General features: G+C 47.7%; 1 pseudogene; it reads right to left on the bottom strand.

Annotated features, from left to right (window-relative positions):
• Nucleotides 1-4603: 4603 nt before the first annotated feature.
• LOC140406165 (uncharacterized) lies at nucleotides 4604-10296 on the bottom strand (annotated as a pseudogene).
• Between the last annotated feature and the right edge of the window lie 770 nt (nucleotides 10297-11066).

The raw sequence follows: 11066 nt of genomic DNA, 5'->3' as shown, positions 1-11066 counted from the left end.
CACTGGAGGCAAAGTCGTGAGACCGGCCAGTCCAGCAGAACGAAATCCCTCCGACCCTCCCCATTGATCAACTGACAGAATGAACACAATGCTGTTCTGGGTGTAATTGAGAGTAGCAACAATAACAGCAGAATCCAACCCCTGTAATCACTTGTGACCTTGTTGGTGTCTCAGCAGGTACAAGGAAACACAGAATCCCTTCCCACATTGAGTGCAGGTGAATGCTCACTCCCCGGGGTGAACTGGCTGATGTCTCCGCAGGGTGGATAAATGTCTGAATCCCTTCCCACATTGAGAGCAGGTGAACGGCTTCTCCCCAGTGTGAACCCTCTGGTGTGTTTGCAGGGTGAATGACTGACTGAATCTTTTCCCACACTGAGAGCTGCTGAATGGCCTCTCCCAGTGTGAATGCGCCAATGAGCTTCCAGTGCAGATGGGGCTTTGAATCCCTTCCCACAGTCCCGGCATTTCCACTGTTTCTCCATGTTTTGGGTCTCCTCGTGTCTCTCCAGGTTAGACAATTGAAGCCTTACTCATACAGAGAACACGTGTACAGTCCCTCCCCGCTGTGAAGCTCTGTAACTGGTTGAAGCACTTTCCACAGTCAGTGCTCTGGAACACTCTCACTCGGGTGTGTCCCCCCCCAAAGAATCAAGTGACTCTGTCATATCAAGATGTGATGTTTGGGATTTCTGTCTGTAATTCCTCCTTTTCTAATATCCTGGAAAAACAAATTACAAAATACATCACTGTCAGTACAGGATAGAAACTCAGAACAGGCAGTTCTAGTTTCTCTGGAACATTCTTTCCTCTCTCATTCCCCCAAAGCTGTAAATCTCCATCCCACACACTCTCCCTCCATTCACTGTATCTAATATTCACCCTCCCAATTCTCCTGAAGGTGCTGATTCAGGCTGACTGACAGATCCCTGCTCACTGCTTCCTGTCCTGGACACAGAGATCAAAACAAATAGGAGCTGCAGTCGGCCATTTGGCCCATTAAACTTGCTCAACCCTTTATTTGTCGAATGAGGAACGGTTGAGGACTCTGGGTCTGTACTCGTTGGAGTTTAGAAGGATCGGGGGGGATCTTATTGAAACTTACAGGATACTGTGAGGCCTGGATAGAGTGGACATGGAGAGGATGTTTCCACTTGTTGGAAAAACTAGAACCAGAGGACACCATCTCAGACTAAAGGGACGATCCTTTAAAACAAATGTGAGGAGGAATTTCTTCAATGGTGAATCTGTGGAACTCTTTGCCGCATTTGGGTTTTCCTCATTTGGGAAGGCCCACGTGCCTCGGACACCAACGACATGGCCGGTAGGGACAAGCCCCGCCATCAAGGTACCGGATTTAATTGGACATTATCGACCAAGGCCAAATCACTGAGTGTCTTTAAGACAGAGAGAGATAGGTTCTTGATTAATAAGGGGTCAGGTGTTATGGGGAGAAGGCAGGAGAATGGGGATGAGAAAATATCAGCCATGATTGAATGGCGGAGCAGACTCGATGGGCCGAGTGGCCTAATTCGGCTCCTCTGTCTTATTAGTGTCACAAGTAGGCTGACATTAACGCTGCAATGAAGTTACTGTGAAAATTAGGGCTGAACCTATCCAACGTTGGCTCCCTTACACAATTGAAATCCACACCACCTCCTCCCATAATCAGCTGGTGAGAATCCAAATCCTAGATTTGACTATTTTGAAGGCAGTGCTGGATAGATTCTTAATAAGTAAGGGAGTGAAAGGTTATCGGGGGGTCGGTGGGACTGTGGAGTTGAGGTCAGCTGTGAACTTTTTTTTAAAAAAAAAATATTTATTAAAGTTTTTTAACACAATTTTTCTCCCTTACAAACAATAACCCCCCGCCCCCCCCCCCGTAACAAAAAAAAGAGAAATCGCGCAGAGCAAGATATATACATGGCAAAATGATATATTTACACAGCTTTGTACACTGGCCCTCGCCCGTATGTGCCAGTTTCCCCAACCCTTCATGTTACCTCTTGCTCATCCACCCTCCCAGGCAGTCCCCCCTTTCCACCCCCCCCCCCCCCCCCCAGGACGTCCCCTCCACACACCCCGCCCCCCAAGGTTGCTGCTGCTGCTGACCGATCTTCCTCTAACGCTCCGCGGGATAGTCTAGGAACGGTTGCCACCGCCTGTAGAACCCCTGCGCAGACCCTCTCAAGGCGAACTTAATCCTCTCCAACTTTATGAACGCAGCCATATCTTTTATCCAGGCCTCCACGCTGGGGGGCTTTGCCTCCTTCCACATTAGCAAGATCCTTTGCCAGGCTACTCGGGACGCAAAGGCCAGAATGCCGGCCTCTTTCGCCTCCTGCACTCCCGGTTCGTCCACTACTCCAAATATTGCTAGCCCCCAGCTTGGCTTGACCCGGACTTTCACCACCTGAGATATTGCTCCCGCCATTCCTCTCCAGAACCCCTCCAGTGCCGGGCACGACCAAAACATATGGACATGGTTCGCCGGGCTCGCTGAGCACTTTCCACATCTGTCCTCTACCCCAAAGAACCTACTCAACCTCGCCCCCGTCAAGTGCGCTCTGTGGACTACCTTAAATTGTATCAGGCTGAGCCTGGCACACGAGGAGGAGGAATTAACCCTACCTACGGCATCAGCCCACAGACCTTCCTCGATCTCCTCCCCCAGCTCCTCCTCCCATTTACCCTTCAACTCTTCTACCAGCGCTTCCCCCTCTTCTTTCAACTCCTGGTGTATTTCCGACACCTTGCCCTCCCCGACCCATACACCCGAGATCACCCTAGCTTGAACTTCTTGTGCCGGGAGCAACGGGAATTCCCTCACCTGTCACCTCACAAAAGCCCTCACCTGCATATATCTAAAGGCATTTCCCGGGGGTAACTCGAACTTCTCCTCCAGTGCCCCGAGGCTCGCAAACGTCCCGTCGATGAACAGGTCCCCCATTCTTTCAATCCCCGTCCAACTTCCCCGGGACAAACCGGTGGTTTCCCCTGATCGGGGACCACACCGATGCTCCCATTGCACCCCGGTGCCGTCTCCACTGGCCCCAGATCCTTAGCGTTGCCGCCACCACCGGGCTCGTGGTATACTTTGTCGGCGAGAGCAGCAGCGGTGCCGTCACCAACGCCCCCAGGCTCGTTCCTTTACAGGACGCCATCCCCATCCTCTTCCATGCTGCCCCCTCTCCCTCCATAACCCACTTGCGGATCATCGCCACATTTGCTGCCCAGTAGTAGCTCCCCAGGTTTGGCAGCGTCAACCCTCCTCGGTCCCTACTACATTCCAGGAACCCTCTCCTTACTCTCGGGGTCTTATTCGCCCACACAAACCCCATAATACTCCTGCCTACTCTCTTAAAAAAGGCCTTAGTGATCACGATGGGAAGGCACTGAAACACAAACAGAAATCTCGGAAGGACCACCATTTTGACCGACTGCACTCTACCCGCCAGCGAGAGCGGTAACATGTCCCATCTTTTGAAATCCTCCTCCATTTGCTCCTTCAACCTCGTCAGATTCAGTTTATTAGGGTCCCCCAACTCCTGGCTATCTGGATCCCCAGATACCGAAAGCTCCCCTCCGCCCTCAGCGGTAGGTCCCCTATCCCTCTTTCTTTGTCCCCCGCCGATAATACAAAGAGCTCACTCTTCCCTACATTGAGCTTATAGCCCGAAAACTCCCCAAACTCCCTTAGAGTCTGCATGACCTCCACCATCCCCTCCATTGGATCCGCCACGTACAGCAACAGGTCATCGCATATAGCAACACCCGATGCTCTTCACCCCCTCGGACCACCCCCCTCCATTTATTAGACTCCCTCAATGACATGGCCAATGGTTCGATCACCAATGCGAACAACAGGGGGACGGGGGCACCCCTGCCTCGTCCCTCGGTACAGTCGAAAGTACTCCGACCTCCGCCGGTTCGTCACTACACTCGCCATCGGGGCTCTGTAAAGGAGCTTAACCCAATTGATGAACCCTACCCCGAACCCAATCCTACGCAGCACCTCCCAGAGGTACTCCCACTCTACTCGGTCAAAGGCCTTCTCCGCGTCCATAGCTGCCACTATCTCCGAGCTGTGAACTTATTGAGGGGAGCCTGCTCCACAGTTTGGTTGTGGGATGCAGAATGTATTTATCCCATAACCCGACTCATTCCACTTCCCTTTCTCTTTCCTCTTTTTCGGAGGTCATGTTTGGCTGATCCCACATGCTATTTACACTTCTGAACCTTTTGGTGTTTGCTGCTACACAAAATCGGGCTGCCCTAAAATTCGGCCCCTTCAGTGAGCCTCTGAGCACCCGGGACAAAACTGAATAGAACTGACCCCTCTAAAATTCGGCCGGTTCAGAAAGCCTCAATCACTGTATTAAGTTGATCTTTTCTCTACACCTTGCTATAGCTGGAACATTATATTCTGCATTCTCTCCTTCCTTCCCTATTTACGGTATGCATTGTTTGTACTGCATGCAAGGAACAATACTTTTCACTTTATCCTAATACATGTGACAATAATAAATCAAATCAAATCAAAAAAACTACATTTGCATCATCATCAAAACATATACACAAGGGCAGGCAAAGAATTGTACAGTCAGTAGGAAAGACAATCTGGCGAGTGTCTATTCTGCACTGGTTGGCTGCTCACTGAAGGGATTTGGTTTTTCTTGCCCTTGGATGTCCTCTCCTGGTCTTCAGAAGATGACTCTCCCCTGGAAGGTGTTATAATCTCTTTTGCAGACAGAAGATTAGGAGCAGCAATTGGTTCTTCAGCAATCTCGGTTTCTGCGGATTGACCAGAAGTCGCAGTCACATGATCGGGTAGTATGGATGGCGGTTCATCCTGAGGTAGTTCTAGCACACATGGTAATGGCACATTGATGGGTGTCATTAACAACTGATCTGTGTCGTCTCCACACTCGCTCATCTTCAGTTTGCACAGTGTAGGAGACAGGGCCAGTTTCAGACAACACAGTTACAGGGACCCTCTTCTCGCTGGTGGTGCAGCTGCACACCAAAACCGGCTCTTCTTGTCCAAAAAAAGCACCTTTTGGGATTCCCGTCTCTTCTTCAGGTTTGTGACTGCTGATTGTGTTCCACTGTCTCAGACGTCTCCAGGGGAAATGTTGATCAGATGTTGTTCTCAGTTTCCTCTTCAGTCGTAGTAAAGCTGGGGAACTCTGAGTGGCCGTGTGTGTGGTGTTGCGAGATGTCGCCAAGAAACTGTTTAGACGGCAATTTGATGAACCTTGGACCTTGAAGATTTTCAGTGCATCTTCAAGGACTGGACAAACCTTTCAGCTGAACCATTTGTGGATGGGTGGTAAGGTGCTGATTTTGTGTGTTGGATACCACTCATCTTTAGATAGTTCTCAAACTCCTGAGCTGTGAATTGTGGACCGTTATCACTCACAATTTGTTCTGGTTTCCCAAATCTGGCGGGAGAATCGCATCGGGATTTTCGATGGCTTGTTCTGCAGTTGTTGATTTCATTAGAACCACCTCAAGCCATTTGGAATGCGTATCTATGACAACCATCAACATCTGCCCCTCGTATGGCCCTGCAAAGTCAATGTGTAACACCATGGTTGAAGTATCCCTGCTGCCAATGAAGGAAAACCTTTTGTGGCCCAAAATAGTTAAGGGCCTGTGGGCCGTTAGCAATGTGAAGTGACGACCACAGAGATATTGGTGAAATCTTCTCGCACCATAAATAATACTCAGTGCCTCCTTCTCCAACTGGGCATAATCTGATTCAGCACTTGTTAAGGTATGTGACAAAAGCTATTGGTCTTTCTTCCCCTGAAGGTGGTATGTGTGACACCACCATCCCAACACCGTACGGCGAGACATCATTGGTAAGTTGTGGTGGTAACTTTGGGTTGAAATGGACCAACGCTCCTGAGTACTTCAGTGTTTCTTTAACTGACTGATGTGCTTTTTCACACTCTGGTGTCCATTGCTATGCTTGTATTATGCACAACTAATTAGGTCATGGTTTAAGCAGGGTTTTGAATCAAATTCCTCATATTGGTTAATTAACCCAACGAATGATCTTAACTGTGTTACATTCATTGGTCATGGATCCTCCATTATACCCTCCATCTGCCTTCTGTTAGAATGCCTAGCTGCCTTCTGTTAGAATGGTGAGCAAATGTGGAGATTCAGCCTCAACATTCATTTACAGGTCAGCCTGCGAAAGGTCAATTTTACTGAATTTCTGTCCTCCTGCTAGGCCGGTGAACAAAACCTCAATCAACAGTAGCAGGTATTGATCCGCACATAAAACCAGATTGATGGTAGTTTTAAAATCTCCGTAAATGCATATAGTCCCGTCCTGCTTCATTACAGGCACAATAGAGGCTGCACAGCCACGAGCGGTGATGAGTTGACTAGTAGTTAATTAATACACTAGTCTTCAATTAACACATTTGGTTAATATAAGATCCGCTGGTTCAAAAAGACAATTTGTGGAAAACAATAGCTTTCTTTCTTACTAATCTTGAGTAGATTCAGCAATGAGCCTTATTCTTGACACAGACTTTGACAGAATATGATGTCATGCAGTTTATTAAAATAAGGAAATATTCTCTTAGTTTAAATAATGTCTGGTGGCTCTGCTGTTTCTCGGAACTTTTAGGAACAATGTTATTTTTTAAAATACATACATCTATGTTATCTTCCTTGACCTTGTTCTTTATGACAGCGAATACATTATTAAAATGATTGATTTTTAAAACTAAAATTGATTACCGAAGCCTACATACAGTTTGCTAAATTACAACGGTGATTACACTTCATTGGCTGTGAAACATTTTAGGACGTCCTGTGCAAAATTTTCAATTGTCCAGGAATTTAGATATATTACACTCAATTCCTTCATCAAGCTGATTAATAAAAATTCAATCTTCAATTTCTGTGATACCCATATATTTGACACCATTTTGAAAACTCTTGTGAAAATCCAAACACAGTGTCCTGAATGATTTGATTCAAAACACAGCGAGTTGTGATTTGGAATGTGCGCCTGAAAACAGCGCAAGAAGCAGTTTCAACTGTTGTCTTTCAAAAGGGAACTGGACAGATTCTTGAAAGGACAGGAAAATTGCAGGGTGATGGTTTTAATTGGATAGCTCGGCCAAAGCATGAGCTGGTTGGGCAGAATGGCCTCCTGTGCACTCTGAGCTTCGTGTGCATTTAAACCGAGTGGTAATGAGCTGGAACCCATTTCCTATGAGGCCGGGAGAAGCCTAGATGACAGGATGGTTATAAATGAAATTTGGATCAGTACTTTAGGGAAATAAACCTGCAGGGGTATAGGGATAGAATGGGGAAATAGAACTGACTGGTTTGCTCTACACAGAGCCAGCATGGCCTGGTTCCGAGTGGCTCCATTCTCTACCCTCATAAACCCACAAAGTAAAGAGAGAAATTCCATCAGCTCCAGTCTCTCCAATTGAAAGCAGAAGCGCATCTGAATCCAACCATTGTCATCACTTGTGAACTCGTAGTGTGTCAGCAGGTGGTGTGAGTGAGTGAATCCCTTCCCACACTCAGTGCAGGTGAACAGGCTCTCCCCGGTGTGAACTCGCCCAATGTCTCAGAATGCCGGACGACATTTTAAATCTCTTTGCGCCGTGAGAGCAGCTAAACGGTTTGTTCTCGGTGTGAATACGCTGGTGGACCCTCAGAACCGCAGCATTTTTGAAGCCCTTCCCACATTCCGAGCATTTAAAGGGTCTTTCATTCGTGTGAGTGACCTGGTGTACAAGCAGGCTAGATGACTGAGTGAATCACTGCTTACACATGGAGCAGGTGAATGGCCCCTCCCCAGTGTGAACTCGCTGGTGTCCGCAGGGCCGGTGCCTCACTGAATCTCTTCCCACACTCAGAGCAGACGGATGGCCTCGCCCAGTGTGCACCCGCTGATGTGTCACTAAGTTGGAAGAATTCCTAAATCTCTTCCCACAACTGGAGCAGGTGAATGGCCTCTCACCTGTGAACTCGCTTGTGTATCTGTAGATAAGTTGACCGATTGAATTCTTTTCCACACTCAATGCAGGTGAAGAGCCTCTCCCCAGTATGAACTCGTCAGTGTGTCGGTAAGTTGGATGAATGACTGATTACTTCCCACATTCAGGACAGGTGAACGGCCTTTCCCCAGTGTGATTGAGGCAAAAAATCTCCAGCTTAGATGGCGCTGTGAATCCCTCCCCACATAGAGAGCAGGTGAGCGGCCTCTCTCCGGTGTGAATGCGACGATGCGTTTCCAGCACAGATGGAGATCTGAAGCCCTTCCCAGCCACCACATTTGCATGGTTTCTTCATGATGTGGATGCATTTGTGACTCTGCAGGTTGGACAATCAGTTCAAATGTCATCCACACACAGAACACATGTACGGTCTCTCCCCGCTGTGAAGAATGTGATAAATTTCTTCTGCTGTTTAATTAGTTAAAGCTCTTTCCACAGTCAGTGAACTGGAACACTCTCACTCGGGTGTGTGTGTCTTGGTGCTTTTCCAGTCACACTGATGATTAAAATCTTTTGAAGCAGACAGAACAGAAAACATTTCTCCTTCCCGCCTTCAAAGGCCGATGATATTCCGGTCTCAAGGAAACGAGTGAATCTTATCAGATCGAGACATGACATTTGAGATTTCTGTCTGTAAATCTTCCTCTTCTAATATCCTGGAAAAACAATGTACAAAAGTTATCACTTTCAGTACAGGATCGAGATTCAGAACAGATAATTCTAGTTTCTCTGGAACATTCTTTCCTCTCTCATTCCCCAAAAGCTGTAAATCTCCGTCCCACAAACTCTCCCTCCATTCTCACTCTGCTGTATCTAATATTCACCCTCCCAATTCTCCTGAAGGTGCTGATTCAGGCTGAGTGACAGATCCCTGACACTGCTTCCTGTCCTGGACACAGAAACATGAAAATTTAAATGCAGGCTGCCAGACAGATATATGTCTATATTACTGGACTAAAAACTATAGAATCTACCGTGCAGAAGGAGGCCATTTGGCCCATTGAGTCTGCACCGGCCCTTACATAGAGCACCCTACTCAAGCCCACGTCTCTACTCTGTCCCTGTAACTGTCACCCAGTAACCCCCACTTAATCTTTTTAGACACTAAGGGCAATTTAGCATGGCCAATCCACCTAACCCACACGGCAGCATGGTACCACAGTTGTTAGCACAATTGCTTCACCGCTCCAGAGTCCCAGGTTCGATTCCTGGCTTGGGTCACTGTCGGTGCAGAGTCTGCATGTTTTCTCCGTGTCTGCGTGGGTTTCCTCCAACAGTCCAAAGATGTGCAGGTTAGGTGGATTGGCCATGATAAATTGCCCATGGTGTCCACAAAGGGTTGATGCGGTTACGGGGATAGGGTGGAGGAGTGGGCTTAGGTAGGGTGCCCTTTCCAAGGGCCGATGCAGACTCGATGGGCCGAAGCGCCTCCTTCTGCACTGTAAATTCTATGATTCTGCATCTTTGGACTGTGGAAGGAAACCGGAGCACCCAGAGGAAACCCACGCAGACACGGGGAGAACGTGCAGACTCCGCACAGACAGCAACCCAAGCTGGGAATCGAACCTGGGACCCTCGAGCTGTGAAGCAACTGTACTAACCACTATGCTACTGGGCTGCCCCTGAAAAAATATGTTCTGCCTTAAAAAATGTGGTTAATATACAGGCTAGATTCCCTTTCTACCCCTTCAATTGCTGCAAATCACCGATTGAAGGTCAGAATAAGAAAATGAATGAAAAGGAGAGAAAATAAAGTATTTTACTCTCAGATGTTGGAGACAGAATGAGGTTTCAGTCTGTGTGAAGGTCAATCATCGTTCAAACAAAGCCCGCGCTCTGATTGCCTGGAGGACCAGAGTCCTTCCGGTCCTCCAATATTTTCCATTGGTTGCCGGCTGCCTGAAAACAATGGGGAACGATGTGACGTGCCGCTGGAAGAACTTTTGACTCTTGGAACGCGGACAATTTGGCCAATGGGATTAGCAGTATCCAGCACATGCGCAGCTGCCCCTCTCCCTTGGACGTTCAGTACCGGGCTGCCCGCCCGTGCGGCGGATAGAGTGGTTTACCCAGCGTGGGGCATTGTGGGAGGCCCGGTCGCCATTGCTCATACGGATCCTAGTCTGGATTGGAATGAAAGGTGTCACTCTGACACAACGTACATATGGGTGGTCACTGGATTTGATTGTGATGCCCCTCTTAGCAAAACAGTTTCTTAACTTCAGGTGTAAAGATTTAGATACCTCGATGACATATTGGGAAGGGCATTGGGTGAATGTGAAACTGAACCCGAGAGTCAGCACCTTTAGGGGAGGAGAATTGGGGAAAAGCAAGATAACATAGTGGGATGAATTAGTGTCACAATTAATAGGGAGTGTGTGGGTGACAGAGATTTATTGGTTAAGAGGGAGAAGGTTTCTGCTGCTGTTCAGGACCAAACCTTATTCATTTGAAAGGTTGGGGCTCGTTTTTGCTGATGTTAGAGACCACTGTAACTGGGCTGTAGTTTAATGCTCTGGATTCAAGTCCAATGAACCAGATTTGCATTGAACTCCCTGTATCATTTCCTTGATGTGGGATAGTTGGAACTCTGATTTGCTGGGTTAACAGTGTATCTTTAAGAACTGCTGTTTGTGATCTCTCCTTATTTATTCAGGGACTCCCAGCTGAAATTATTTTACAAAACAGTTCACGTTCAGCATCGCACCCAAACAAATCCCAGGTGTGGATTTGACAATTCCAAGTCTGAAATGTTTCATTAATTGAAATGACATAGAATAGATATTGAAGAAACATGCCATTCAGGCCACCTGGTATGTTATGGCTTTGATGCTTCACACATGGTTCCTCCCAGTCTTATTCACCTTCACTGTCAGTCAGGGCTCAGTGGGTTACACTCCAACTTCTGAGTTCCAAGGTTCTGGGCTCATGCCCCCATTCAGGACTGGAGAACTACACTCAGGGCTGACACTGCAGTGCAATACTGAGGGAGTGCTGCTGTGTTGGTGTTACCATTCTTCAGAT

Source organism: Scyliorhinus torazame, unplaced genomic scaffold (assembly GCF_047496885.1).
Source record: "Scyliorhinus torazame isolate Kashiwa2021f unplaced genomic scaffold, sScyTor2.1 scaffold_328, whole genome shotgun sequence".
Lineage (NCBI taxonomy): Eukaryota > Metazoa > Chordata > Chondrichthyes > Carcharhiniformes > Scyliorhinidae > Scyliorhinus > Scyliorhinus torazame.
Note: the sequence above shows the minus strand (reverse complement) of the source record. Positions and strands in the feature narration are given on the sequence as shown.